We start from the raw sequence: 25989 nt of genomic DNA on the forward strand, positions 1-25989 counted from the left end.
GATATTCCTAAGATGCAACAGCACCAGACATTAGATGCAATGTGTTCAGTCCTTTAAATCTTTTACAGCATTAGCGGAGTTAATATTTGTCTTATCACATTTAAGTCATCCAAGAGAGAACATTAGAGTCTGATCTCCAGCTTGTGTTGTGCAGGAAAGAGGATTCTGATTTGAAATCTAGACCGTTGCACCATGTTCGGCCATTGGGACAGTTTCTGCTTTACTTGGCTTGGATTCACTCACAAAGCAATAACACTGAAAAGTACAGGTCATGAACCTTGAAATGTCAATGGAAGCAACGTGAGATCTTTAAAATGTTCTGCTCCCTAATATGATTCTTGAAATAACGTTTGTATATTAAAAAGAAAAAAACAATATAGGCAGGTTTAATGAGTAAGGAGATGTCCACCTGCTGGGGGTTAGGTGTGGGGAGGGAGGGAGAGGAAGCATAAGCCGCCATACTCTCTTCCTACTGTATTTACAGAGAGGAGGGTGCGACACGAGAGGGTTCACCCCGTTAAAATCTGTCTACGATAAGCAGAATCGTAGACTACCTACCTTCCTGCCTTTGGGACAACGATTCCCATTGTTTGGGCAGAGACAAGACCATCTCGTCATCATATACAGTAGCTCTGGTATTACCCTCATTGTGTGGAGACCATAGAATTACAGATCAGATATGCCAAACCTCCCAAGCAATTGTGCAAATAGGCTACCAAAACTTCAGCCAACTTCCAGGCAGGTGGCCACCAGCCTGACAAACTGACCCTGTGAAACAAGGTCACTACCTGGTCTGGGACTGTGGGCTGGGAGCCAGGAGGACTGGGATGTCAGGGCCTGGGGATGGTGGTTGTTGGGTGTGGTTGGTTACAGAATAGGTAGTTACTCCCCTAAACAGAACCACCAGTAAGTAGCCTTTTCTCTTATTAACCTTTGACCACTTATTCACCATGGCCATGCCTATTGATGACAGGTCTGTTCATTGTCTACGCCGATCTGTAAAATGCCAATGATGCTAGTTGTTGGAGTGGGTTACCTACCCTTAGTTCGTCTTGAGCATGTGACTGTACAGAGACAACAGAGTCCAACATTCATCTCATTGCTATTAACAAAGCCTGAACATGCAGGTACAGTACTAGCAAAGTGGAACATTGGGAATATGTTGTTGTTTTTAAGACCCTGTACAAGACTTACACACCTACACATTTTCCAGAACATCTGATAATCTGGAAGATCATTAGTGCCGCCATGCAGCTTTTTTTGCAATAAATGGTACTAGAGTAAGAGTATTTAGTAGGTATATTTGGTTAATCACATTTTCCATTGCATGCTTACCTTTACATTTAATGATCCATGAATTCCTGCCTAAATGCCTTGGCATACTTAAACAATAGCTTGTTTGTGAATGTCTGTGTATTTGATACCCATATAGTACATTGAAGATAATTGCGTGTTAAGGGTGTGGCATATTTAATTTCAGTTGTGCTCCATTTACTATTTTCACACGAGTACTATCAATAATGCTCTTGCCATTTTATTATAGAACTATAGCACATGCTGCACAACTATTATAACTTTCAATCATATTATGCATTAATAAACTGTGCCAACTCCGGTTTAAATGACACACTCACTCACCAATGAGTCAATATTTGCAGTTCGGGACTCAAAATGAAATCACTCAGAACCACTCCAGTACTGCTGTCAGAAATGGTGTGTGTGTGTCTAGGATGTGGGTTGGGGGAGCTGTCAAATCTTACATCTTCCTTGCACTTGCCCTGAGAGTGTGTGTGTGTGTGTGTGTGTGTGTGTGTGTGTGTGTGTGTGTGTGTGTGTGTGTGTGTGTGTGTGTGTGTGTGTGTGTGTGTGTGTGTGTGTGTGTGTGTGTGTGTGTCTAGGATGTGGGTTGGGGGAGCTGTCAAATCTTACATCTTCCTTGCACTTGCCCTGAGAGAGTGTGTGAGAGAGAGAGAGAGAGATTGCATGCGTGTGTATGTTTGTTGAGGCTGGCTGAGGGATGGGGTTGAGGGCCTCATTCACAATGTTTTGTCCGTGACAGTTTTGGGTGGACATTGACTGGAAATGGAGACCTCCGGAGGCCTTGTGCATTTCAATGTTTGAGCAAGGAACAAAACCAAGGCCCTTCCTCCACCCACCCGTTGGAGGTTGGAGTGGGAGACACAGATAGCAGGGAGGCAGATCCCTATGTAAATTTGTTCTGGGCTTGGTGGATGCAACGCAATTTGGTTGTATTTCACGGATGACCTCCCCTTGTTTGGCATTTAGGGGTGAACTTGGAGCTCGCAAGGACATGACTGAGAATGACTGAGGGAGAGTTTAGACTAGGTAATGAAACCATGGTTAGGAGTATCAGGAAAAGAGAGCTGTTTTGTTGGCCACATGGTTTTTACCCCCACGTGATTCAGATTTGCATTTTGCAACCAGAGCTTGGGGGATTTTGCCTGTTATATGTCTTGTCTTCCAAAGAAAACAAAATATAAGCAACATGTTGGATTTGCACATCAGCATATTCTTGAAAACACTGGTTGTTTTTCTTTCAATGCTTTTGTCAACAACAAAAAAAACTCAACCTTAACCACTCCAAGCCCTGGGGTTACTAATAGAGCTCCACAGTGGAGGTGTCATAATAACCATAAAACCTAGCAGTCAAACAGGGAAATGGTTCCAATCATTTTTCAACCATACATTTTTTAGAAATTCTTAAAATAAGGGCTGTGTTTTGTGTAGGCTTACCCTGGCTTTACGTTTGATAACCATGTAAATCTCTCTAGGACAAGGTGATTTTATCAATATATTTGGCTATATTTACTCTCAGATTCGAAAATGCTAATTAGCATCAACATAGACATCATGCAAGACTACAAATCCCTGCAAGCTCTGGCACGTCATCTCTAGCTGACACTTTTGCTAACAGGTATTGCACAACACAGTTCACAGAATTTTCCATTTAAAGAAATGTTGCCAATTTATGAATTACAAAATTTTGTTAACATTAGGTAGTTAATCCAGGGAGTCTTACCTTTGCCTCGATTTGGCAGTTTTGTTCAGATCATCATGGCATTTGTAGTTCTTTATGATAGCCACATTAGCTGCTAATTAGCATTTTTTTTGGGGGGGGGGTAAATACAGGCGAATATATTGATAAAGTCACCTTGTCCTAGAGAGATTAACACGGTTCACAAAATGTCACGCTAGGGTAAGCCTACACGGAACAGACTGCTTATTTTAAGTGTTTCTAATATCCCCTATGGGAAAAATGAATGGTGGAAAAACGATTTCCTTGTTTGCCAACTAGGTTTTATGGGAATTATGACTCATACTGTTGTACTCTATATGCAATCTATGGGAATACTCCTTTGGGTGCATTGCTAATAAGACTAGATTTTCCCCTAAAACCTGAAGGTATTGTGTCGTTTGGGCAATGGTTATTCAAATTCAATTTAGTACAACTTATTTTATTAACCCTCTGCTAATTGTAGCCCGATCAATTGAATAACTGTCTAACATTCTGTCTCTTTCCTGTGAATGAACTCTGTGGGAATGGGACTAGGAATGCTAGATGGGAATGTATGTGGCCAGGAAATTCTGAATGACTGATGAGGACGGAAGAGGACATAACAACACACTTGTGAATGATTTTCAACACCGCTGTTGTTTCAACAAGGTAGTACGGGCGGGTGGCTGTAGGGGTGGTGGCGTGGGAGTTGTTGTGGAGCAATAGGATGGAAACCTGATCCCATCCACTCTATCTGAGACTAATGTTAACACCTGCATGGCAGGGCCCTCCACTGCTGCTTGGAACATTCCCTTATTCCCGGCCCTCTGAACATTCAGCCAATCAGAGGGATCACAGAGGGAGGGCAGGACGAGTTGTCATCAGCTCGTTCCTCTGCCACTACTATCTCCTATCTCATGCCGGTCTGTCAGTCAGTCACTCAGCAAGGGATGTTACAGGTTAGCCTGCCAGGCCCAACACCTGCCTCCTTTGTTAGTAATGTGGGGTCTGTGTGCAGGTCGACTGTGTGAAATTAGGATAAAATGTATTTTCTGTTGTGAATATTTGCCATGTACACATGTACAGTGCCTTGCGAAAGTATTTGGCCCCCTTGAACTTTGCGACCTTTTGCCACATTTCAGGCTTCAAACATAAAGATATAAAACTGTATTTTTTTGTGAATTATCAACAACAAGTGGGACACAATCATGAAGTGGAACGACATTTATTGGATATTTCAAACTTTTTTAACAAATCAAAAACTGAAAAATTGGGCGTGCAAAATTATTCAGCCCCTTTACTTTCAGTGCAGCAAACTCTCTCCAGAGGTTCAGTGAGGATCTCTGAATGATCCAATGTTGACCTAAATGACTAATGATGATAAATACAATCCACCTGTGTGTAATCAAGTCTCCGTTTAAATGCACCTGCACTGTGATAGTCTCAGAGGTCCGTTAAAAGCGCAGAGAGCATCATGAAGAACAAGGAACCTACCAGGCAGGTCCGAGATACTGTTGTGAAGAAGTTAAAACCCGGATTTGGATACAAAAAGATTTCCCACGCTTTAAACATCCCAAGGAGCACTGTGCAAGCGATAATATTGGAATGGAAGGAGTATCAGACCACTGCAAATCTACCAAGACCTGGCCGTCCCTCTAAACTTTCAGCTCATACAAGGAGAAGACTGATCAGAGATGCAGCCAAGAGGCCCATGATCACTCTGGATGAACTGCAGAGATCTACAGCTGAGGTGGGAGACTCTGTCCATAGGACAACAATCAGTCGTATATTGCACAAATTTGGCCTTTATGGAAGAGTGGCAAGAAGAAAGCCATTTCTTAAAGATATCCATAAAAAGTGTTGTTTAAAGTTTGCCACAAGCCACCTGGGAGACACACCAAACATGTGGAAGAAGGTGCTCTGGTCAGATGAAACCAAAATTGAACTTTTTGGCAACAATGCAAAACGTTATGTTTGGCATAAAAGCAACACAGCTCATAACCCTGACCACACCATCCCCACTGTCAAACATGGTGGTGGCAGCATCATGGTTTGGGCCTGCTTTTCTTCAGCAGGGACAGGGAAGATGGTTAAAATTGATGGGAAGATGGATGGAGCCAAATACAGGACCATTCTGGAAGAAAACCTGATGGAGTCTGCAAAAGACCTGAGACTGGGACGGAGATTTGTCTTCCAACAAGACAATGATCCAAAACATAAAGCAAAATCTACAATGGAATGGTTCAAAAATAAACATATCCAGGTGTTAGAATGGCCAAGTCAAAGTCCAGACCTGAATCCAATCGAGAATCTGTGGAAAGAACTGAAAACTGCTGTTCACAAATGCTCTCCATCCAACCTCACTGAGCTCGAGCTGTTTTGCAAGGAGGAATGGGGAAAAAATTCAGTCTCTCGATGTGCAAAACTGATAGAGACATACCCCAAGCGACTTACAGCTGTAATCGCAGCAAAAGGTGGCGCTACAAAGTATTAACTTAAGGGGGCTGAATAATTTTGCACGCCCAATTTTTCAGTTTTTGATTTGTTAAAAGTTTGAAATATCCAATAAATGTCGTTCCACTTCATGATTGTGTCCCACTTGTTGTTGATTCTTCACAAAAAAATACAGTTTTATATCTTTATGTTTGAAGCCTGAAATGTGGCAAAAGGTCGCAAAGTTCAAGGGGGCCGAATACTTTCGCAAGGCACTGTATGTTCTATGTTTGTAAGAAAGGGATAGGGGGATACCTAGTCAGTTGTACAACTGATTGCATTAAACTGAAATGTGTCTTCTGCATTTATCCCAACTCCTCTGAATCAGAGAGGTGCGGGGGGCTTCCATAATCGACATCCACGTCTTCCGCCCCCGGGAAACTGTGGGTTAACTGCCTCGCTCAGGGGCAGGACGACAGATTTGACCTTGTCAGCTCGGGGAGTCAATCCAGCAACCTTTTGGTTACTGGCCCAACGCTCTAACCACTAGGCAGTGTTATCCCCAGAGTGTTTGTTCAAACTTGTAAGCTATGAGGTTAGTTAGGCCCACTGTTGTGTTATAACGCCAAAGGGTTGATTGATCTAATGGTGAACAAGTGAGCAGAGGGTTAAGCTACTCCCTTGTGATTAGACGCTCCATTTGATTTCACACTAATCCCTGTCAAACTTTCTCTTGGCACTTGTTGCATAATGGGGCTAGCTGCACACACTGTAGTCTGCATGTGACTCTCCTCCAGTGAGGATTAGCGATAGCCTAGCACAGAGTGGGGTAATTCGTGCTGCTGAGATAATGGACCCATGGACTCAATTTCCTGGGCTCTCAGACCAGTGCAGGTGGCTGAGGAGCTCAGGTTACACACCCCAGTGAAAGTTCCTCTCCAGCTCCCCCACCCCTCTGACAATCCCCCTTCCCGCTACTCCCTCCTCTTCCCTCTTCACCTCCTATTGCCATCCCTCACAATCTGAAAATTCCTGCGGATTATCCCTAATTCTTCTGACAGATGGACACACTTAATCTACCTCAGGCAGGCTGGGAATAAGTGGTACAACCTGTGAACAGGCAGCTCAGACAGCCACCTGTTAGGAACCCCTGTCACATGATAGGCATGGTATCACCACACTATCTGGTTTAAGACTGGAGAGAGAGAGAAAGCTGGCTCATCCAAATGCTTCCGCTTTCTGTTTCCTCCCTGCCATTCGTACAGATTGTTGAGGGTGTCGAGTTAGAATAGGAGGTCTATTCTCCGAGGAAGAATTGGCTTCGAATGATTACAAGGGGAAACATATCATTCATTTGATTTATGTGGCACTTTTGCAAGGGCATTAAAGGGCTTTACATTGTAACTCACCTATTTCTGGCAGGAATATGTAGACTACATTGCAAGAGATCTCTGCAATGATAGGGAAGGTGGCATATATTAAATAAAACAATCCAATCAGGGTAAACTTAAACATATTCAAGACCTTAAAACACAGCATGTGATTTTAAAAAGGTTTTCTCCAAACCTAAAGGTTTCCACCTAAAAACCTGCATGACCCAGCTGCCAGATGGCCGTCGTGAGTGTTTTACGTGTCCAGGGAACCTGAGAGTGCTTCCATGAGACCAGGACCCTGACCAGAACCCGACCAGACAACAGGTGAGCGGTTACGGTCACAGGCACATCTTATTGATATTCTAACCTATTGCACTTTCCCAGAGCACCATTCCCCCTGTGGACACACATTATTGCATTACAGGGCCTTTGGCTTTGATCGGCTGAATGCGAAGCAGATCGCAGGCAGCCGTGGAGGGCTAAACGGGAGCTAATGTAACCAGCGTGGCCATGAGGAGAAGAGAGAAAATAGTGGGGCTCAAGCCTAGCACAATGACCTCTTTCAGAGCCTGTTGGTCGGGCTTAGAAGAGAGAAGCTTGTACACAGCAGCAGTGAAATGAGCCGCTTTCTGAATCCAACACCTCTGTTTGGCAGTTCCTAGGGCATTTAGGAGGCACGGATCACTGCCTTATACCCTGAACTGGAGCAGGCCGGTCAGCGGAGGTACAATCTATTGGATAGTCCCTTTATCCCTGCCTGGGTATGAGGGGCTTCTTCCTCTATATGGAACAGCACATTTCTCTGAGAGCTGGTGAAGGATTTCTGCCTTACACTGCTTTAGGTATCCTACGTGTTGTGGTTCACAGCAGTACTTGAAAGTGAAGTTCATGCCATACAGAAACTCTTTTGGATTAATGTAGACACATCCCAATAATAATCTTTAATATGTCCTAGAATGCAATGAACTCACTACCTCACATTAGTTAAGACCTACCACCTACCTTCCACCATCATGTTGAGCTCAAGAAGAAGCTTTTGTGTTTTAAATAAGGTGGAATAATAGACCTTGTCAGGCTTCTTAGCTGCCATCGTAGGGGTTTAAGAAGGAAGGGATCTTTTCCCCTTTGCTGCTTGTAATCAGTGACTTCTCCTGTTTCTGCCGCACAAAGGTAGCACTGTTGGCCCTCTCTGAAGGAGTGGAGGCCGGCCACACAGCCTGAAGGCCCTCCCTGACCCTCCCCGCAGTCTGCTCAGCCACCAATAGGCCTGGCCGGAGCACAAAAACAGCCACACTCCATCCCCAGCCCCTCAACCCTGGCAAGGCTGCCCCATAAGACGCTTATGTCCATGCAAGGGGGAGAAAGAAGGAAGAAGTGGATGAATGGGTGGAGGAAGGGATGGGCAGGAAGGATGAGGGCATCCCCAATCGACCGTTACTCAGAAGCATCACAGGATCTTTGAGGGATTGAGGAAGAAAGTCACACATCAGATAAAGGGGTGAGAGTGAAAAGTGACCTTCTAGAATTCTTCTAGTCTTGTGACAGTAGTCAAGTGTTTTGAACCAATACTCAAACGACTGAAAATTATGTTTAACCTCAGCTCTGCTAAAAGTAGATTGAAAAAACAACACACTGATTATTGGCAAGGAGTACAGATTCAAAGTTTAAATAAATTCTCTACCACCATCTACCAGGTGTCGTCTGCAGCTTGCCTCCGGCATCTTGCTTTTAAGCTTTTGATGGTTTATATATAAAGAAGTCTCGTGATTTTTAAAAGATTCACAGAATCTTCCAAACTGCTGGTGATCCTGTATCATAATGAGTTACCAATGGGTCTGTTAAAGGAGGCTTTGGCAGCTGATGGAGCAGAGCACAGCTCAGTGACTGACTGGATGAATGAGTCCACACATGAATACAAGGGTATCCCACCACACAAAGGGGTACAGCTGGGGGTGTCTTTGAAACTGAAGGTTAATCTGGGGGAAAGCCTGGCAGCAGACACTCCTGGAAAAAAGCCCTCCAAAAACTCCAGACTTCCGAAAGTTCTAGGGGGGAAAGGAACGGGGGACGGTTGGGATGGCAGACTGGCTGGAAGTCAGCATCAACCCATTAACTGGTCCTGACAGCTTCCATGCAAGTTAAGAACCGATGAAAAGAGCTCTGTGGACAGGATTTTCCAGGGTTGCCGTTAGGCTGTGTTTGATCTTGAGGCGGCCGCGTTTGAAGTGCCCACCCCCACATCTCTATTTGCCTTTTTAAGTCCTGTTGTGTTTGGTGGCAGTGCTGCTGCAGAGGACAGTTCCATTAACTCGCCATCGCAGCTTATGAATACACCTGATAGGTCATCCATCTCCACCAACACACACAGCAATACTACATCATCACTAACGTCCGTCATTGCTTTGTAATGGATTTCTGAATTGTGATCTGCGCTCATAGATTACACAACCTCGATTTCTGAAAATACAAGAGTTTCGTTCTTTATTGTGCAGCGGAGTCTAACTTTTTTTGTGCCTTAAGCCAGGAAATCCTGGGTTGGCGTGCCGGCTTGGCTCCCTGTCTATTGTCTGGCCCCAGCCTCACTGGCCCCATTGATGTTCTCCATCCAGCTGTAAAATTGGGCAGGGACGAAACCCCCTCTGAAAACAAGATGTTGCCCCCCTTGGCTGGGTCAGTGCAGGCTAGAATGTGCGGGGTGGTGGGTGGTGGGGGGTGGGGGAATAAAAACATGCCATGTTTGCTTCCTCTACTGTATCCCTATTCTTCCTGCCTGGACCTATTGAGTTTCATGGTGCATTTCCCCAGTCCACCACAGACATTCTGCGGCATTTAACAAGACCAGATTAGCATAACAGTCTTTGCAGGAACGGAGCCTGTCAACACCCAAGACATTTCCTCAGGAAGTGAGTTTCTGCATAATCTGTACCTCCCACAACTTTGAAACAAAGTAAAAGGGGGGAGAGAAAGAATGAGTAAATTACAGGTTTGATCTGTTCTGAGAGTGAACCAGTGCTATCAGAGGCACAGCCAGGCGAACAGAACAGGTGTGTCCACTGAACCGTTTAACACACTGCTGAAGTGTCTGCAGCTAAATGCCTTCTGAGGAGAATTCAACAGGGTGTCTTGGGTGTGTTCCAGATACACACATTCTGTACTGTTGATCTGCGTACAAGACCAAGATCCTTTCAAGATCGTTACATCATATTGATGTGGTTCCTGGGACGTTAAACACCTCTCCAGGCAATGTAAAGATTTGATATTCTGTGCAAGCCTGCACAACATTTGAATATCTGGAAAGTGCCCCTTACCTCCACTCCAGGAGGGTGTCTGGAACCAAAGCAGTATCAAGGTCCTCTGTTTAGATGCTACAGATGCCTAGTGTTGAGAGGAAACAGATTTGAACTATGGCCCAAGTAAATACTTGGTTTGTAAATCACCCTCTTGCGGATTTCGCAATAACAGATAGATTAGATAATTACAGACTGGAGACAGATTTAATTAACACATTTATCATATCTGGATATCATGCTTTTCCACAGAGCCTTTTTGGCCTATTTTATTTCTGTCCGAAATGTATTCTTGCATTTTTTAAGCCTGGCCTTGGCTTGATTATTGTTTATTCCCAAATGAACATAGAATTCACCAGCTCTGTGGAAGAAGGTCCGTTTGTAGTAGGCCTTAGACGCAAATAAACGTACAGTTTTAAAATAAGTTTACTTCTGTAGTAATTATGATATGTGGACTTTGAACAAATTAAATCACAATGTGAGCATGGCAAATGTTTTACTTCAAAAATCTTAATGTATACCGTTGAAGTTGGAAGTTTACATACACTTAAGTTGGAGTCATTAAAACTCATTTTTCAACCACTCCACAAATGTCTTGTTAACAAACTATAGTTTTAGCAAGTCGGTTAGGACATCTACTTTGTGCATGACACAAGCAATTTTTCAAACAAATGAATTCTTACATAGGTATTCCTCTTGTCCAGATGGGATAGGGCAGTGTGAAGTGTGATGGTGATTGCATTGTCTGTGGACCTGTTGGGGGGGTATGCAAACTGATGTGGGTCTAGTGTGGCCAGTAAGGTGGAGGTGATATGATCCTTGACTAGTCTCTCAAAGCACTTCATGATGACAGAATTGAGTGCTATGGGGTGGTAGTAATTTAGTTCAGTTATCTTTGCCTTTTTGGGTACAGAAACAATGGTAGCCATCCTGAAGCATGTGGGGACAGCAGACTGGGATAGGGAGCAATTGAATATGTCCATAAACACACCAACCAGCTAGTCTGCGCATGCTCTGAGGACACGGCGAGGGATGCCGTCTGGGCCAGCAGCCTTGTGAGGGTTAACACATTTAAATGTTTTACTCACGTCGGCCACAGAGAAGGGGGGGTCAGTCCTTGTTAGCGGGCCGGTACTGTATAATCCTCAAAGTGGGTGTTTAGTTTATCTGGAAGTGTGACGTCGGTGTCCGTGACGTGACTGCTTTTCTTTTTGTAGTCTGTGATTTCCCATAGACCCTGCCACATACAGTTGAAGTCAGACGTTTACATACACTTGGGTTGGAGTCATTAAAACTTGTTTTTCAACCACTCCACAATTTTTTTGCTATCAAACTATAGTTTTAGCAAGTCGGTTAGGACACCTACTTTGTGCATGACACATAGTTTTTCCAGCAATTGTTGACAGACTGATTATTTCACTTATAATTCACTGTATCACAATTCCAGTGGGTCAGAGGTTTACATACACTAAGTTGACTGTGCCTTTTAAACAGCTTGGAAAATTCCAGAAAATGATGTCATTGCTTTAGAAGCTTCTGACAGTCTAATTGACATCATTTGAGTCAATTGGAGGTGTACCTGTGGATGTATTTCAAGGCCTACCTTCAAACTCAGTGCCTCTTTGCTTGACATAATGGGAAAATCAAAAGAAATCAGCCAAGAATGCGGAAAGAAAATCAAGTCTGGTTCATCCTTGGGAGCAATTTCCAAATGCCTGAAGGTACCACATTCATCTGTACAAACAATAGCACGCAAATATAAACACCATGGGACCACGCAACCGTCATACCGCTCAGGAAGGAGACGAGTTCTGTCTCCTAGAGATGAACGTACTTTGGTGCAAAAAGTGCAAATCAATCCCAGAACAACAGCAAAGGACCTTGTGAAAATGCTGGAGGAAACAGGTACAACATTATTTATATCCACAGTAAAACGAGTCCTATATCGACATAACCTGAAAGGCCGATTTGCAAGGAAGAAGCCACTGCTCCAAAACTGCAATAAAAAAGCCAGACTACGGTTTGCAACTGCAGATGGTTACAAAGATCATACTTTTTGGAGAAATGTCCTCAAGTCTGATGAAACAAAAATAGAACTGTTCAGCCATAATGACCATCGTTATGTTTGGAGGCTTGCAAGCCGAAGGGGGAGGCTTGCAAGCCGAAGAACACCATCCCAACCGTGAAGCACGGGGGTGGCAGCATCATGTTGTGGGGGTGCTTTGCTGGAGGAGGGACTGGTGCACTTCACAAAATAGATGGCATCATGAGGTAGGACAATTATGTGGATATGTTGAAGCAACATCTCAAGACATCAGTCACGAAGTTAATGCTTGGTCGCAAATGGGTATTCCAAGTGGACAATGACCCCAAGCATACTTCCAAAGTTGTGGAAAGATGGCTTAAGGACAACAACGTCAAGGTATTGGAGTGGCCATCACAAAGCCCTGACCTCAATCCTATAGAAAATTTGTGGGTAGAACTGAAATACCGTGTGCGAGCAAGGAGGCCTACAAACCTGTCTCAGTTACTCCAGCTCTGTCAGGAGGAATGGACCAAAATTCACCCAACTTATTGTGGGAAGCTTGTGGAAGGCTACCCAAAACTTTTGACCCAAGTTAAACAATTTAAAGGCAATGGTACCAAATACTAATTGAGTGTATGTAAACTTCTGACCCACTGGGAATGTGATGAAAGAAATAAAAGCTGAAATAAATAATTCTCTCTACTATTATTCTGACATTTCACATTCTTAAAATAAAGTGGTGATCCTAACTTACCTAAGCCAGGGACGTTTTACTATCATTAAATGTCAGGAATTGTGAAAAACTGAGTTTAAATGTATTTTGTTAAGGTGTATGTAATCTTCCAACTTCAACTGTCGGTCAGTCTTTTGTCATCTGCCTTTTCCCAATCATTCAATGACCACTTTTACATGCTCACAGTATTCCGGATAGTAGCTCATATCCCGGTTAAGGTCTTATTCTGGATAAACTGCTTACATGCAACTTTGATGTCCCGCTCATGAATATCTCTGTATCTGTGAATAAACAGAATATTCCTCATTTCAGTATATGGGTTAATTGGAATAGTAACTGAAATATGAACACTGACTGTAGGCCTATAACCTCTCACATGTACCGTAATAGTAACTGAAATATGAACACTGACTGTAGGCCTATAACCTCTCACATGTACCGTAATAGTAACTGAAATATGAACACTGACTGTAGGCCTTTAACCTCTCACATGTACCGTAATAGTAACTGAAATATGAACACTGACTGTAGGCCTATAACCTCTCACATGTACCGTAATAGTAACTGAAATATGAACACTGACTGTAGGCCTATAACCTCTCACATGTACCGTAATAGTAACTGAAATATGAACACTGACTGTAGGCCTATAACCTCTCACATGTACCGTAATAGTAACTGAAATATGAACACTGACTGTAGGCCTATAACCTCTCACATGTACCGTAATAGTAACTGAAATATGAACACTGACTGTAGGCCTATAACCTCTCACATGTACCGTAATAGTAACTGAAATATGAACACTGACTGTAGGCCTATAACCTCTCACATGTACCGTAATAGTAACTGAAATATGAACACTGACTGTAGGCCTATAACCTCTCACATGTACCGTAATAGTAACTGAAATATGAACACTGACTGTAGGCCTATAACCTCTCACATGTACCGTAATAGTAACTGAAATATGAACACTGACTGTAGGCCTATAACCTCTCACATGTACCGTAATAGTAACTGAAATATGAACACTGACTGTAGGCCTATAACCTCTCACATGTACCGTAATAGTAACTGAAATATGAACACTGACTGTAGGCCTATAACCTCTCACATGTACCGTAATAGTAACTGAAATATGAACACTGACTGTAGGCCTATAACCTCTCACATGTACCGTAATAGTAACTGAAATATGAACACTGACTGTAGGCCTATAACCTCTCACATGTACCGTAATAGTAACTGAAATATGAACACTGACTGTAGGCCTATAACCTCTCACATGTACCGTAATAGTAACTGAAATATGAACACTGACTGTAGGCCTATAACCTCTCACATGTACCGTAATAGTAACTGAAATATGAACACTGACTGTAGGCCTATAACCTCTCACATGTACCGTAATAGTAACTGAAATATGAACACTGACTGTAGGCCTATAACCTCTCACATGTACCGTAATAGTAACTGAAATATGAACACTGACTGTAGGCCTATAACCTCTCACATGTACCGTAATAGTAACTGAAATATGAACACTGACTGTAGGCCTATAACCTCTCACATGTACCGTAATAGTAACTGAAATATGAACACTGACTGTGGGCCTATAACCTCTCACATGTACCGTAATAGTAACTGAAATATGAACACTGACTGTGGGCCTATAACCTCTCACATGTACCGTAATAGTAACTCCTGCTGTTCTTGCAGTGAAATTATACAAATGCTCATTTTTGTCTTGAGAACAGGAGTGGAGAAATATGATTTCTTTCATTGAGCAAGTCTTGAGAAAATGTGAATGTGCGTTTAATCTGTTATCTTTGACACTGTTATGCAAGTAGACAGTATTTCAACAACATAAAATATGCACCCAAGATGAACTAAATCAGAAATGTATTTTGTAATTTTCTCAGCTTTTCATTTCATTAAAACCGGTCAAGCAGATGACATTTGAACATTTTGCACAGGACCAATCTTTCCACTGTTATTGCGTTTTCTCCCCAGTCCCTAAACGAAACAGACACATTTACCAGTGTTAACTAGATTAAGACATTATTCTGGTGAACACTACTTTAATTAGGCTTCTGGGGCATCAAGTTATGACAGAAGAAAAGCTGCAGTAAACTATAGTTTACAAATGGCCTACCAAATGTCAGAAAATATTATATGGCCTTCCAAATGTCAGAAATTATTATATGGCCTACCAAATGTCAGAAATTATTATATGGCCTACCAAATGTCAGAAATTATTATATGGCCTACCAAATGTCAGAAATTATTATATGGCCTACCAAATGTCAGAAATTATAGGAAATTATAAGCAGAAACTTAATTTAATTGATAGTAAATTAATAATAGTAGGCTTAATTATTATGGTGGACTGAACTGCACAGGTAGCCTACTTTTTGAAGTGATTTGTTTGACAATCAGAAGAAAACATCATCACACAACACCTATGATATGCAAAACTGAACCCGCACAGACCGTAAGAAAACTGTAAACGGGATAAGATGTTTACATGCCACAGTATCCCGTCTTAAATCAGCATATTCCAGGCATCTTCTCCGGGTTTCTCATAACCGGGATACAAGCTTTATGATGTTTATATGCATCAACTCAAAAGAATAAAACTTGAGTATCCTGAATAATAACGGGATATTGGTGTTCATGTAAATGTAGTCGATGTTGAATGTGAGATGCTGTGTTAGCAGGAAGATGACCTCATTACATGCACCACTTCCCTCAGGGAGCCTCTGTCCCCTGCCTGTTCCATTGTGAGGGCTCCTGGTGGGCTCATCTGATGAGTCAGTTGGATACTTCCTGCTCACCGCTACCCCCCAGCCACAATGTGCGGCGGTTGTCACTGCAAGCCTCCCATTGGTCTGACTGGGCCACATAGGAAGATGAAGTTCACCATTAGCCTCACCTTTTTTGTGAAGCAAAGCTAATTTACAAGTTACTTTACATTAATAATATGTTCCTATCTAGCTCAGTTGTAAAGCATGGTGTTTGCAACGCCAGGATAGTGGTTTCGATTCCCGGGACCAGCCGTATGTAAAATGCACGCATGATTATAAGTTGCTTTGGATAAAAGCATCTGCTAAATGGCATATATATTATGTTGTTCTTGAATTCAAAAACATTTGCACATCCTGTGCATTATAGAGAATAAGCCAACTCCTACTCAACTATTTCCGACCATCGCAAACTTAAAGTGAGGTCAAGGTTCTCCAGTCCACTGACATGGCCTTTGAAATGGCTTCTGGGGACAAGTTGCCTTTGTGGCTGTTTGGGTTCTAGGGTCATGGGTGGTGATGGGTTACCACTTGCCAGACACAGACCAGACACCTTATCGCCAATCCCTGCGATGGGGGACAAAGTCCACATTCAGGTTGTGCTTGTCTTATTAAGCTGGGATGATAAACCGAAAATTATCGACACCTGCCGTACCGACCACTTATCGCAGGCATTTTGCTTATATCGCTCTAGCCTATACTAGAGGAATGTGAAGTTTGAAATGAAAAAAGTTTGCTAAATGTGTGATTGTTACTTGGACAATCGATGGCTACAACAATCAAACTAGTAGTAGTAGTTTAAAGGGTAATTTAAAAAACTGTGGTGCAAATTGTTAAACTTATTGTTCTATTTATCACTGTGGTGGCAGGGTAGCCTAGTGGTTAGAGCATTGGACTAGTAACCAGAAGGTTGCAAGTTCAAATCCCCAAGCTGACAAGGTACAAATCTGTCATTCTGCCCCTGAACAGGCAGTTAGCCCACTGTTCCTAGGCTGTCATTGAAAATAAGAATTTATTCTTAACTGACTTGCCTGGTTAAAATATAATAATAATAATTTTATCAATTCAGCTCAATATGGATTGTGTTCCTGTGTGTTCCAATATGGGTTCTTCATGGTCCTGAATGAGTCGTATATGCTCCTTTCCTTATTCACATTATTGGGCCGACCCAAACCATACTGTGCTGGCTCTGATATTTTTGTTTTACATTGTCTGTTCTAGTGCAGATCCAGCAACTATGGTGGATGCATAAGAAGGCCAGCGCGGCTTGGATTGGCATGGTTTGGCCATATAGTGTGATTCAGGCTTATGTGTCCTGTATGTATGGGTATTGTATGGGTTCTGTATGTATGGGTATTGTATGGGTTCTGTATGTATGAGTCTTGTATGGACCCTGTACATATGGGTCGTTATATGGATCCTGTACATATGGGTCTTGTATGGGTCTTGTATGTATGGGTCTTCTATGGGTCCTGTATGTATGGGTCTTGTATGGATCCTGTGTGTATGGGTCTTGTATGTACTGTATGGGTCTTGTATGGGCCCTGTATGTATGGGTCTTGTATGGGTCCTGTATGTATGGGTCTTGTACACTGAGTGTATAAAACATTAGGAACACCTTCCTAATATTGAGTTGCACCCCTCTTTGCCCTCAGAACAGCCTCAGTTTGTCAGGGCATTGACTCTATAAGGTGTTGAAAGCATTCCACAGGGATGCTGGCCCATGTTGACTCCAATGCTTCCCGCAGTTGTGTTAAGTTTGCTGGATGTCCTTTGGGTGGTGGACAATTCTTGATAAAATGTTGAGCATGAAAAACACAGCAGCGTTGCAGTTCTTAACACACTCAAACCAGTGCGCCTGGCACCTACTACCATACCCTGTTCAATGGCACTTAAGTATTTTGCCTTGCCCATTCCCCCTATGAATTGCGCATACACAACCCATGTCTCAATTGTCTCAAGTTTTGAAAATACTTTGTTAACCTGTCTCCTCCCCTTCATCTACACTGATTGAAGTGGATTTAACAAGTGACATCAATAAGGGATCATAGCTTTCATCTGGATTCACCTGGTCAGTCGATGTCATGGACAGAGCAGGTGTTCCTAATGTTTTGTACACTGCTTGTATGGGTCCTGTATGTATGGATCCTGTATGTATGGATCTTCCTATATGTATGGGTATTGTATGGGTCCTGATTGGGTCTTGACCTGCAGGCCTTTATCCCAGCCTTCAAAACAACAGCTGGTGTGGAGGAAGGGTGGGAGAGAGGTTCATGAGAGGGGTAGTAGAGAGGGGGAGACCTGCTGCATCCATGGTCAGGGGGAGACCTGCTGTTCCTCAGTTGTGTCAGGACTCTTATTCAGCAACAGGGGCTCACATGTAGGCCCAGTGTGATTAGAAGCAGGGCATTGGGAGGGTCAGACATACTGTGCCGGTCAGTCAGAGGAGAGAACCCTTGGTGCCCTTTTCAATGGAACCTTTTCAAGGGTACATAAATATGGAGAGCATGGTAATTATTAGTCAGTTCTGATTGTTATGCAACTATGCGACCAGAAAAGGACCCTTTGCAAACAGTGAAGACATTGCTCTGTCGTGTGATTTTCCTTTGTAATACAGATTTAGCTCTAAAATATTGGCCAATATTTGTTTTGCTGGGTATTTTGAAGGGAAGCTAGAAATGGGTTACAAAACATCCATATATTTATACCTTTCTTCTATGTCTCGCTCTCTGATTTTCTACCCCTCTCTCTTCCCCACTCTCTCTCACACACACACCACACACATCCAGTCTCAGCTTAAAGATGTTTTCAGCTGTCACTGCTGGTAGTATAAGTGGTCCTTTGTTCCCTGAGAGCCGTGAAAGGCCAGGCTTTAGGCCTCTCTGCTCACCCCCACATCCCCTGCCTCCCCCTGCCTCTCAGGAACACATGACACAGTACTGTAACGTGAGGTCACCCCTTAGCCCTATAGCTACCTGAATCCAGACCCTTTGTCTCACCACCACTCTCTCTGCCCCCCACAAATCTCTCTTACAATCTCCACCAGGGTGAGCCTGACATCGGATCAATGAGTTCCTCCAGGCATTTGATCCTCAGGGATGTTTTTACCGTCAGAATACCACTTGAGAGAATTCAGGGGCAAAGTACCTGCCCCCGCAAGGCAATAAAGCAGTCAAAGCACAATTAAAAACTTTGGATACATTACATTTTTGCTAGTCTGGGTTTGTGTGTACTTAGACGTTTGTTCACTATTCCTCTAGGAGTTATTGATTACTGGCTTTATCAATTTAGCACACAAAAAGCAGATGTGGTTAAAGGCTGTAATCTGCACAGATCTTTCATTTACACACTGTGTGTGTGCGTGCCTGCTTGCATTTTAGGAGGTGTGTAATTGTTTTGCCAGTGTGTTTTCTCCTTCGCCCCTGGCTAAACCTCTGATCTTGTCTTTCACACCCCTAAACGATTCCTGTTGCATGTCCAAGAGCCTGAGTGATTTTGGGTGGGAACCAAATTTCACATCCAAATGATTTTGCTATGAGTGAGAGTTTTTGAAGTGGTGGGTGGGTGGAGGATGGGGCAGGGATGCCGTGTAACCAGATATCAATGTATATCTTTCATGTAATTAAATAAAGAAATCCGGAGTGAGTGGATGGATTGAAACGTGTTCACCTTACAGGAGTGTAATGAATGTCTCTCTGCTGGTGTGAAACTGAGCCTGCAGCAGGGCAGCATCGGGATAGATGATAAAAAATGGCATAATATTTAGGTTTAAAGTGGGTTGGGACAGGCATAATATATGTTAATGGTCTGATGCATACGTAGAGGAAGTAATATCAACCATGTTCCCTTTCCACAGTTTTTATGTGAGGAAAGTTCTAACTTAAAATTGTATAAATGCCGACAGATCATTTGTTCGTTCGACATGGTTGGATCTTTTTGTGTCTGTAAAATGAATTGCTGAGAAATGGAGGTGGAAACGCCATTTCAAAGTCAAATTGGAGTCACACGATGACATGGTGTGTAGTCCTCCCACTACGACTCTGGAAACTATGCAGATTATTAAGCTACAGAGGAAATAAACTGTGATGAACTTCACAGGGTTGTGAAAGTGAAGGTGATCTTGATGCTCATTTCCAATAAATATTGAGGGTCTTATTCTGGTCAATGCTTGACAGATAAAAATATTCTTGCTCTTATCCATGATAATCTCATCATGTAGACTATAATTTTATTTATCTGTTATTTTACCAGGTAAGTTGACTGAGAACACATTCTCATTTACAGCAACTACCTGGGGGATAGTTACAGGGGAGAGGAGGAATGAGCCAATTGTAAACTGGGTATTATTAGGTGACCTTGAATGGTTTGAGGGCAAGATTGGGAATTTAGCCAGGACACCAGGGTTAACACCCCTACTCTTATGATAAGTGCCATGGGATCTTTAATGACCTCAGAGAGTCAGGACACCCATTTAACATCCCAGCCAAAAGACAGCACCCAATACAGGGCAGTGTCCACAATCACTGCCCTGCAGTATTGGGATATTTTTTAGACCAGAGGAAAGAGTGTCTCCAACTGGCCCTCCAACACCACTTCCAGCAGCATCTGGTCTCCCATCCAGGGACTAACCAGGACCAACCCTGCTTAGCTTCAGAAGCAAGCCAGAAGCTAGCCTACCCACACAGTTTACCCACACTCGGTACATGAAAACTTAAGCAAAAAGGTACATTTTATCTGCAACAAGTCAGTTTGGAAACACACCAATGGTGGGAAAATTAGCATATTTTTTTAATGCGTATATTAAAATATTGGAATGAAAATCTGTTCGCCAAGTTGTTTCCTGAAAATGCAAAACACAAGGAAACGTTGTTGTGTTGTAGGGAGGGACCCGAGGCCAGAGTCTCAGAGCTGGGCCAATGTCTAAATGTATGGCCTCCGGGGGCGTAGAGGGTGTGACACGAGTATGCCAGTGAGTCAAGAAGAGGGACCCGAGGTGCTAACAAAAACAAACTCTTAACACCAAAACCAGAGGCGAGAAAACAATGATTTATTCATGACAATAATAACTGGGGCAGTCTGTGGTCTGGACGAAGACAGTCACTACCTGTCAGAAGCAGAGGGAGCGATTGGGTGAGGCGGCAGTGGTCAGTGGAGGGGTGGATGATGGTGGAGGATGATTCAGCAAGAAAAAAGGACCGTGAAATTTATTTCTGGGAAGAGTTGGGAGAGAATAATGAGATGTGCGAAAAGTTAAGAAAGTGTTTCCCTTTCTAGCACGGAGAGGGAGAGAGAGAGATAGAAAAAGAAAAAGGAAGAGAAGAAAGTGTGAGACCAGAGAAGGCCCCTGGGGACACAGGCCCTAGTAATGGCTTTTGACGCGCAATTTTTCCATAATTTGACGATTAATGTGTGGCAGATGCGCATAATGCTTCTGTGCACGGAGCCAAGCCAGCAGAGGATGGAGCGGGAGTGCTCTGGGCATGAGATAATGCCACAGAGAGGGGCCAGGGTTTATACGGCTGCCTGCTGCCACTCTGTGTGAGTATGGGTGTGAGTGTGTGGGTGGGTGTGTGTGTCCAAGTCCTACTAACGGATGTTTAACATCCCCTTTCCGCACAATTACTGCATCTCAAGGTCAGAGCACAGATAGCACACAGATACACTATATATACAAAAGTATGGGGACACCCCTTCAAATGAGTGGATTTGGCTATTTCAGCCAAACCTGTTTACTGACAGGTGTATAAAATCGAGCACATAGCCATGCAACCTCCATAGACCACCATTGGCAGTAGAATGGCCTTACTGAAGAGCTCAGTGACTTTCAACGTGGCACCGTCTTAGGATGCCACCTTTCCAATAAGTAAGTTCGTAGAATTTCTGCCCTGCTAGAACTGCCCCGGTCAACTGTAAATGCTGTTATTGTGAATTGGAAACATATAGGAACAACAACAGCTCAGCCGCAAAGTGGTAGGCCACACAAGCTCACAGAGCAGGACAGCAGAGTTCTGAAGTGCGTGGCGTGTAAAAGCTGTCTGTCCTCGGTTGCATCACTCACTATCATGTGCCAAACTGCAACTGAAAGCAGCGTCAACACAATAACTGTTTGTTGGGAGCTTCATCAAATGGATTTCCATGGCCAAGCAGCCGTACACAAACCTAAGATCACCACGCTTTATGCCAAGAGTCGGCTGGATTGGTGTAAAGCTCGCGGCCATTGGACTCTGGAGCAGTGGAAATGCATTCTTTGGAGTGATGAATCACGCTTCACCAACTGGCAGTTCGACGGACAAATCTGGGTTTGGGGGATGCCAGGAGAATGCTAGTGCTTACTGTAAAGTTTTGTGGAGGAGTAATAATGGTCTGGGGCTGTTTTTCATGGTTTGGGATAGGCCCCTTAGTTCCAGTGAAGGAAAATCTTAATGCTACAGCATACAATGACATTCTAGACAATTCTGTGCTTGCAACTTTGTGGCAACAGTTTGGGTAAGGCCTTATCTTGTCCCCGTGCACAAAGTGAGGTCCATACAAAAATGGTTTGCTGAAATAGGTGTGGAAGAACTTGATTAGCCTGCACAGAGCCCTGTCCTCAACCCCATCAAACACCTTTCGGGATGAATTGGAACACCAACTGGAAGTCAGGCCTAATCGCCCAACATCACTGTCTGACCTCACTCTCACCAATGGTATTGTGGCTGAATGGAAGTAAGTCCCCGCAGCAATGTTCCAACATCTAGAGCAAAGCTCTTCTCTGAAGAGTGGAGGCTATTATAGCAGCAAAGGGGGACCAACTCCATATTAATGCCCATGATTTTGGAATGAGATGTTCGACGAGCAGATGTCCACATACATGTAATGCATGCTATACGCAGAATCTGTCTTTCTGCCCTTATGTTGGGCAAGATCGAGACATCCATATTGTTTTCTATTTTAGTCATTATAAGAAAATGTTACTCACAAAATACTCTGTTACCTGTGCCCATAAAAGGACATAATGAGCACCTCTTTTTCATAAATACTAGCTCTAAACCCGCTCAGGTCGTAAACATTATTGTGGATTTATTGGCTAGAGTGGGAGCTAATAGCATTGTTTTCCTTTCTCCTGGCCCATGAAATAGATCAGTAAACATTTTCTCCCTCTAGCAACACATTTTACAGAGATGTGAACCACATACCTGTGATTTGTACCACTATATGTGTGATTTGGGCTTTGGATGTGTTTATGTGTGTGTGTGTCTGTCTGTGTGTGTGCTTGCATGCATACCTACAGTTGAAGTCGGAAGTTTGCATACACCACTACATTTAAACTCTGTTTTTCATAATTCCTGACATTTAATCCGAGTAAAACTTCCCTGTCTTAGGTCAGTTAGGATCACCACTTTATTTTAAGAATGTGAAATGTCAGAATAATAGTAGAGAGAATGATTTATTTCAGCTTTTATTTCTTTCATCACATTCCCAGTGGGTCAGAAGTTTACATACACTCAATTAATATTTGATAGCATTGCCTTTAAATTGTTTAACTTGGGTCAAATGTTTCGGGTAGCCTTCCACAAGCTTCCCACAATAAGTTGGGTGAATTTTGGCCCATTCCTCCTGACAGAGCTGGAGTAACGGAGTCAGACTTGTAGGCCTCCTTGCTCGCACACGCTAACCTGAAAGGCCACTCAGCAAGGAAGAAGCCACTGCTCCAAAACTGCCATAAAAAAGCCAGACTACGGTTTGCAACTGCACATGGAGACAAATATCTTACTTTTTGGAGAAATGTCCTCTGGTCTGATGAAACGAAAATAGAACTGTTTGGCCTTAATGACCATCGTTATGATTGGAGGAAAAAAAGGGAGGCTTGCAAGCCGAAGAACACCATCCCAACCGTGAAGCACGGGGGTGACAGCATCATGTTTTGGGGGTGCTTTGCTGCAGGAGGGACTAGTGCACTTCACAAATTAGATGGCATCATGAGGTAGGACAATTATGTGGATATGTTGATGCAACATCTCAAGACATCAGTCAGGAAGTTAATGCTTGGTCACAAATGGGTCTTCCAAATGGACAATGACCCCAAGCATACTTCCAAAGTTGTGGCAAGATAGCTTAAGGACAACAAAGTCAAGGTATTGGAGTGGCCATCACAAAGCCCTTACCTCAATCCTATAGAAAATGTGTGGGCAGAACTGAAAAAGCGTGTGTGAGCAAGGAGGCCTACAAACCTGACTCAGTTACACCAGCTCTGTCAGGAGGAATGGACCAACATTCACCCAACTTAGTGTGGGAAGCTTGTGGAAAGCCATCCAAAACCTTTGACTCAAGTTAAACAATTTAAAGGCAATGCTACCAAATACTAATTGAGTGTATGTAAACTTCTGACCCACTGGGAATGTGATGAAAGAAATAAAAGCTGAAATAAATAATTCTCTCTACTATTATTCTGACATTTCACATTCTTAACATAAAGTTGAGTTCTTAACTGACCTAAAACAGGGAGGTTTTACTAGGATTAAATATCAGAAATTGTGAAAAACAAAGTTTAAATGTATTTTGCTAAGATATATGTAAACTTCCGACTTCAATTGTATATTCTTTTGTACCTGTTTCCTCCAGCATCTTGTCAATTAGCCTATCAGAAGCTTCTAAAGCCATGACATTATTTTCTGGAATTTTCCAAGCTGTTTAATGGTACAGTCAACTTAGTGTATGTAAACTTCTGACCCACTGGAATTGTGATACAGTGAATTATAAGTGAAATAATCTGTCTGTAAACAATTGTTGGAAAAATGACTTGTGTCATGCACAAAGTAGATGTCCTAACCGACTTGCCAAAACTATAGTTTGTTAACAAGAAATTTGTGGAGTGGTTGGAAAACAAATTTTAATGACTCCAACCTAAGTGTATGTAAACTTCCGACTTGAACTGTACGTGCATGCCCGCTTGTGTGTGTGAGCTTATCTGTGCGTGTATGTGCGTGGGTGCACACGCTTGCCTGTGTGTGTGAGCTTATCTGTGTGTGTATGTGCGTGGGTGCACACGCTTGCCTGTGTGTGTGAGCTTATCTGTGCGTGTATGTGCGTGGGTGCACACGCTTGCCTGTGTGTGTGAGCTTATCTGTGCGTGTATGTGCGTGGGTGCACACTCTTGCCTGTGTGTGTGAGCTTATCTGTGCGTGTATGTACGTGGGTGCACACGCTTGCCTGTGTGTGTGTACACATTGAGTGCATTCCCCCGCAGCGAGTTGCCGGCCAGGCTCCGGATCTGAGCACAGCCCTCTAATCCAACCTTCCTGTTTTGTGAAAGTGCTGCGCTGCAGAGGAGGAGATGGATTTATTTGATAATTAGGCAGATAATACCTTACAGCCAATTACCTGAAAGGGAGGCAGGAGGGGGCGGAAGAAGGATAAAGTAATAGGGGATGGGCTGGGAAGACTGTGGTTGAGCTGGGTTGGCCGTGAAGGATGGTGGACTGGGGGGGACGGGGCTCTTTCTGTGAAGAGGAAAAAAGGAGTGGGGCACATGGGGATGTTTAGGGCTGATCTCTCATAAGTAACACTACTGCAGACTAGGTTCTCTTTGCTCCTAACAGAACTCAGCTAAGCGCACGATTGTGTTTGCATTCTACCTTAAAGTAACTGTTCAGTGTTTCCAGATTTCTATGAAATTGTATGTTAAAAACTGCTTTTTTGGGTTAGAATGGTGTGGGCATACCTTTGGACACAATTAGGAGTGTAGGACAAGTCAACAACATTATTTGGTTATGAGTTAACAGAATATGAACTTTTAAAAGTGAGATTTTTCACTGGACAGTTACATTAAAGAACTAAGCTGTAAAAAAGCACCAATATTACCAAGGAAAAGCCAAGCTCAAAGTTGTTGTCGTTGTTCTTCACCGTGTTGAATCCACAGAGTTCAGGTTGAATCAAGATGAATGCGAAACTTGTATCCTTGCCGGACCACTCTCTGGTTGAATGAAAACAAACACTTCATTGAAGAAGTTCCCACCTCTACAGTTGACCAATCACAGACGAAGGGGTGTAGACTTCGGCTACTGAACTTCAACCTGCCTCAAGAAAACATTTTGTGTGTGCGAACAGCCGGAAAAAAATCTGTCAAACAGAAAAAAACGTCACAAAATTTCATTGGAATCAATGGGCAGAACGGCCTGCCACATTTCAACTCGATAGAATGCGGCGGCCTTTAGAGGAACTGTTTTAGTGAGGAGAGAGACAGACAGACAGACAGACAGACAGACAGACAGACAGACAGACAGACAGACAGACAGACAGACAGACAGACAGACAGACAAAGGGAAATAGAAAAAC

The 25989-nt window shown here is 43.1% G+C and overlaps 1 long non-coding RNA gene across 1 annotated transcript in view; it reads right to left on the minus strand.

Annotated features, from left to right (window-relative positions):
* The window catches only part of LOC135550735 (uncharacterized), a 27047-nt gene extending 1432 nt beyond the window's left edge, over nucleotides 1-25615 (minus strand). Inside the window, exons 1-2 of the long non-coding RNA XR_010457138.1 lie at nucleotides 25516-25615; nucleotides 25036-25154 (exon numbers count right to left, since the gene is read on the minus strand). This is a non-coding gene — a long non-coding RNA (uncharacterized LOC135550735). The remainder of the gene's footprint in view (nucleotides 1-25035; nucleotides 25155-25515) is intronic.
* Nucleotides 25616-25989: the final 374 nt, after the last annotated feature.

This window comes from Oncorhynchus masou, chromosome 12, assembly GCF_036934945.1.
Source record: "Oncorhynchus masou masou isolate Uvic2021 chromosome 12, UVic_Omas_1.1, whole genome shotgun sequence".
NCBI lineage: Eukaryota > Metazoa > Chordata > Actinopteri > Salmoniformes > Salmonidae > Oncorhynchus > Oncorhynchus masou.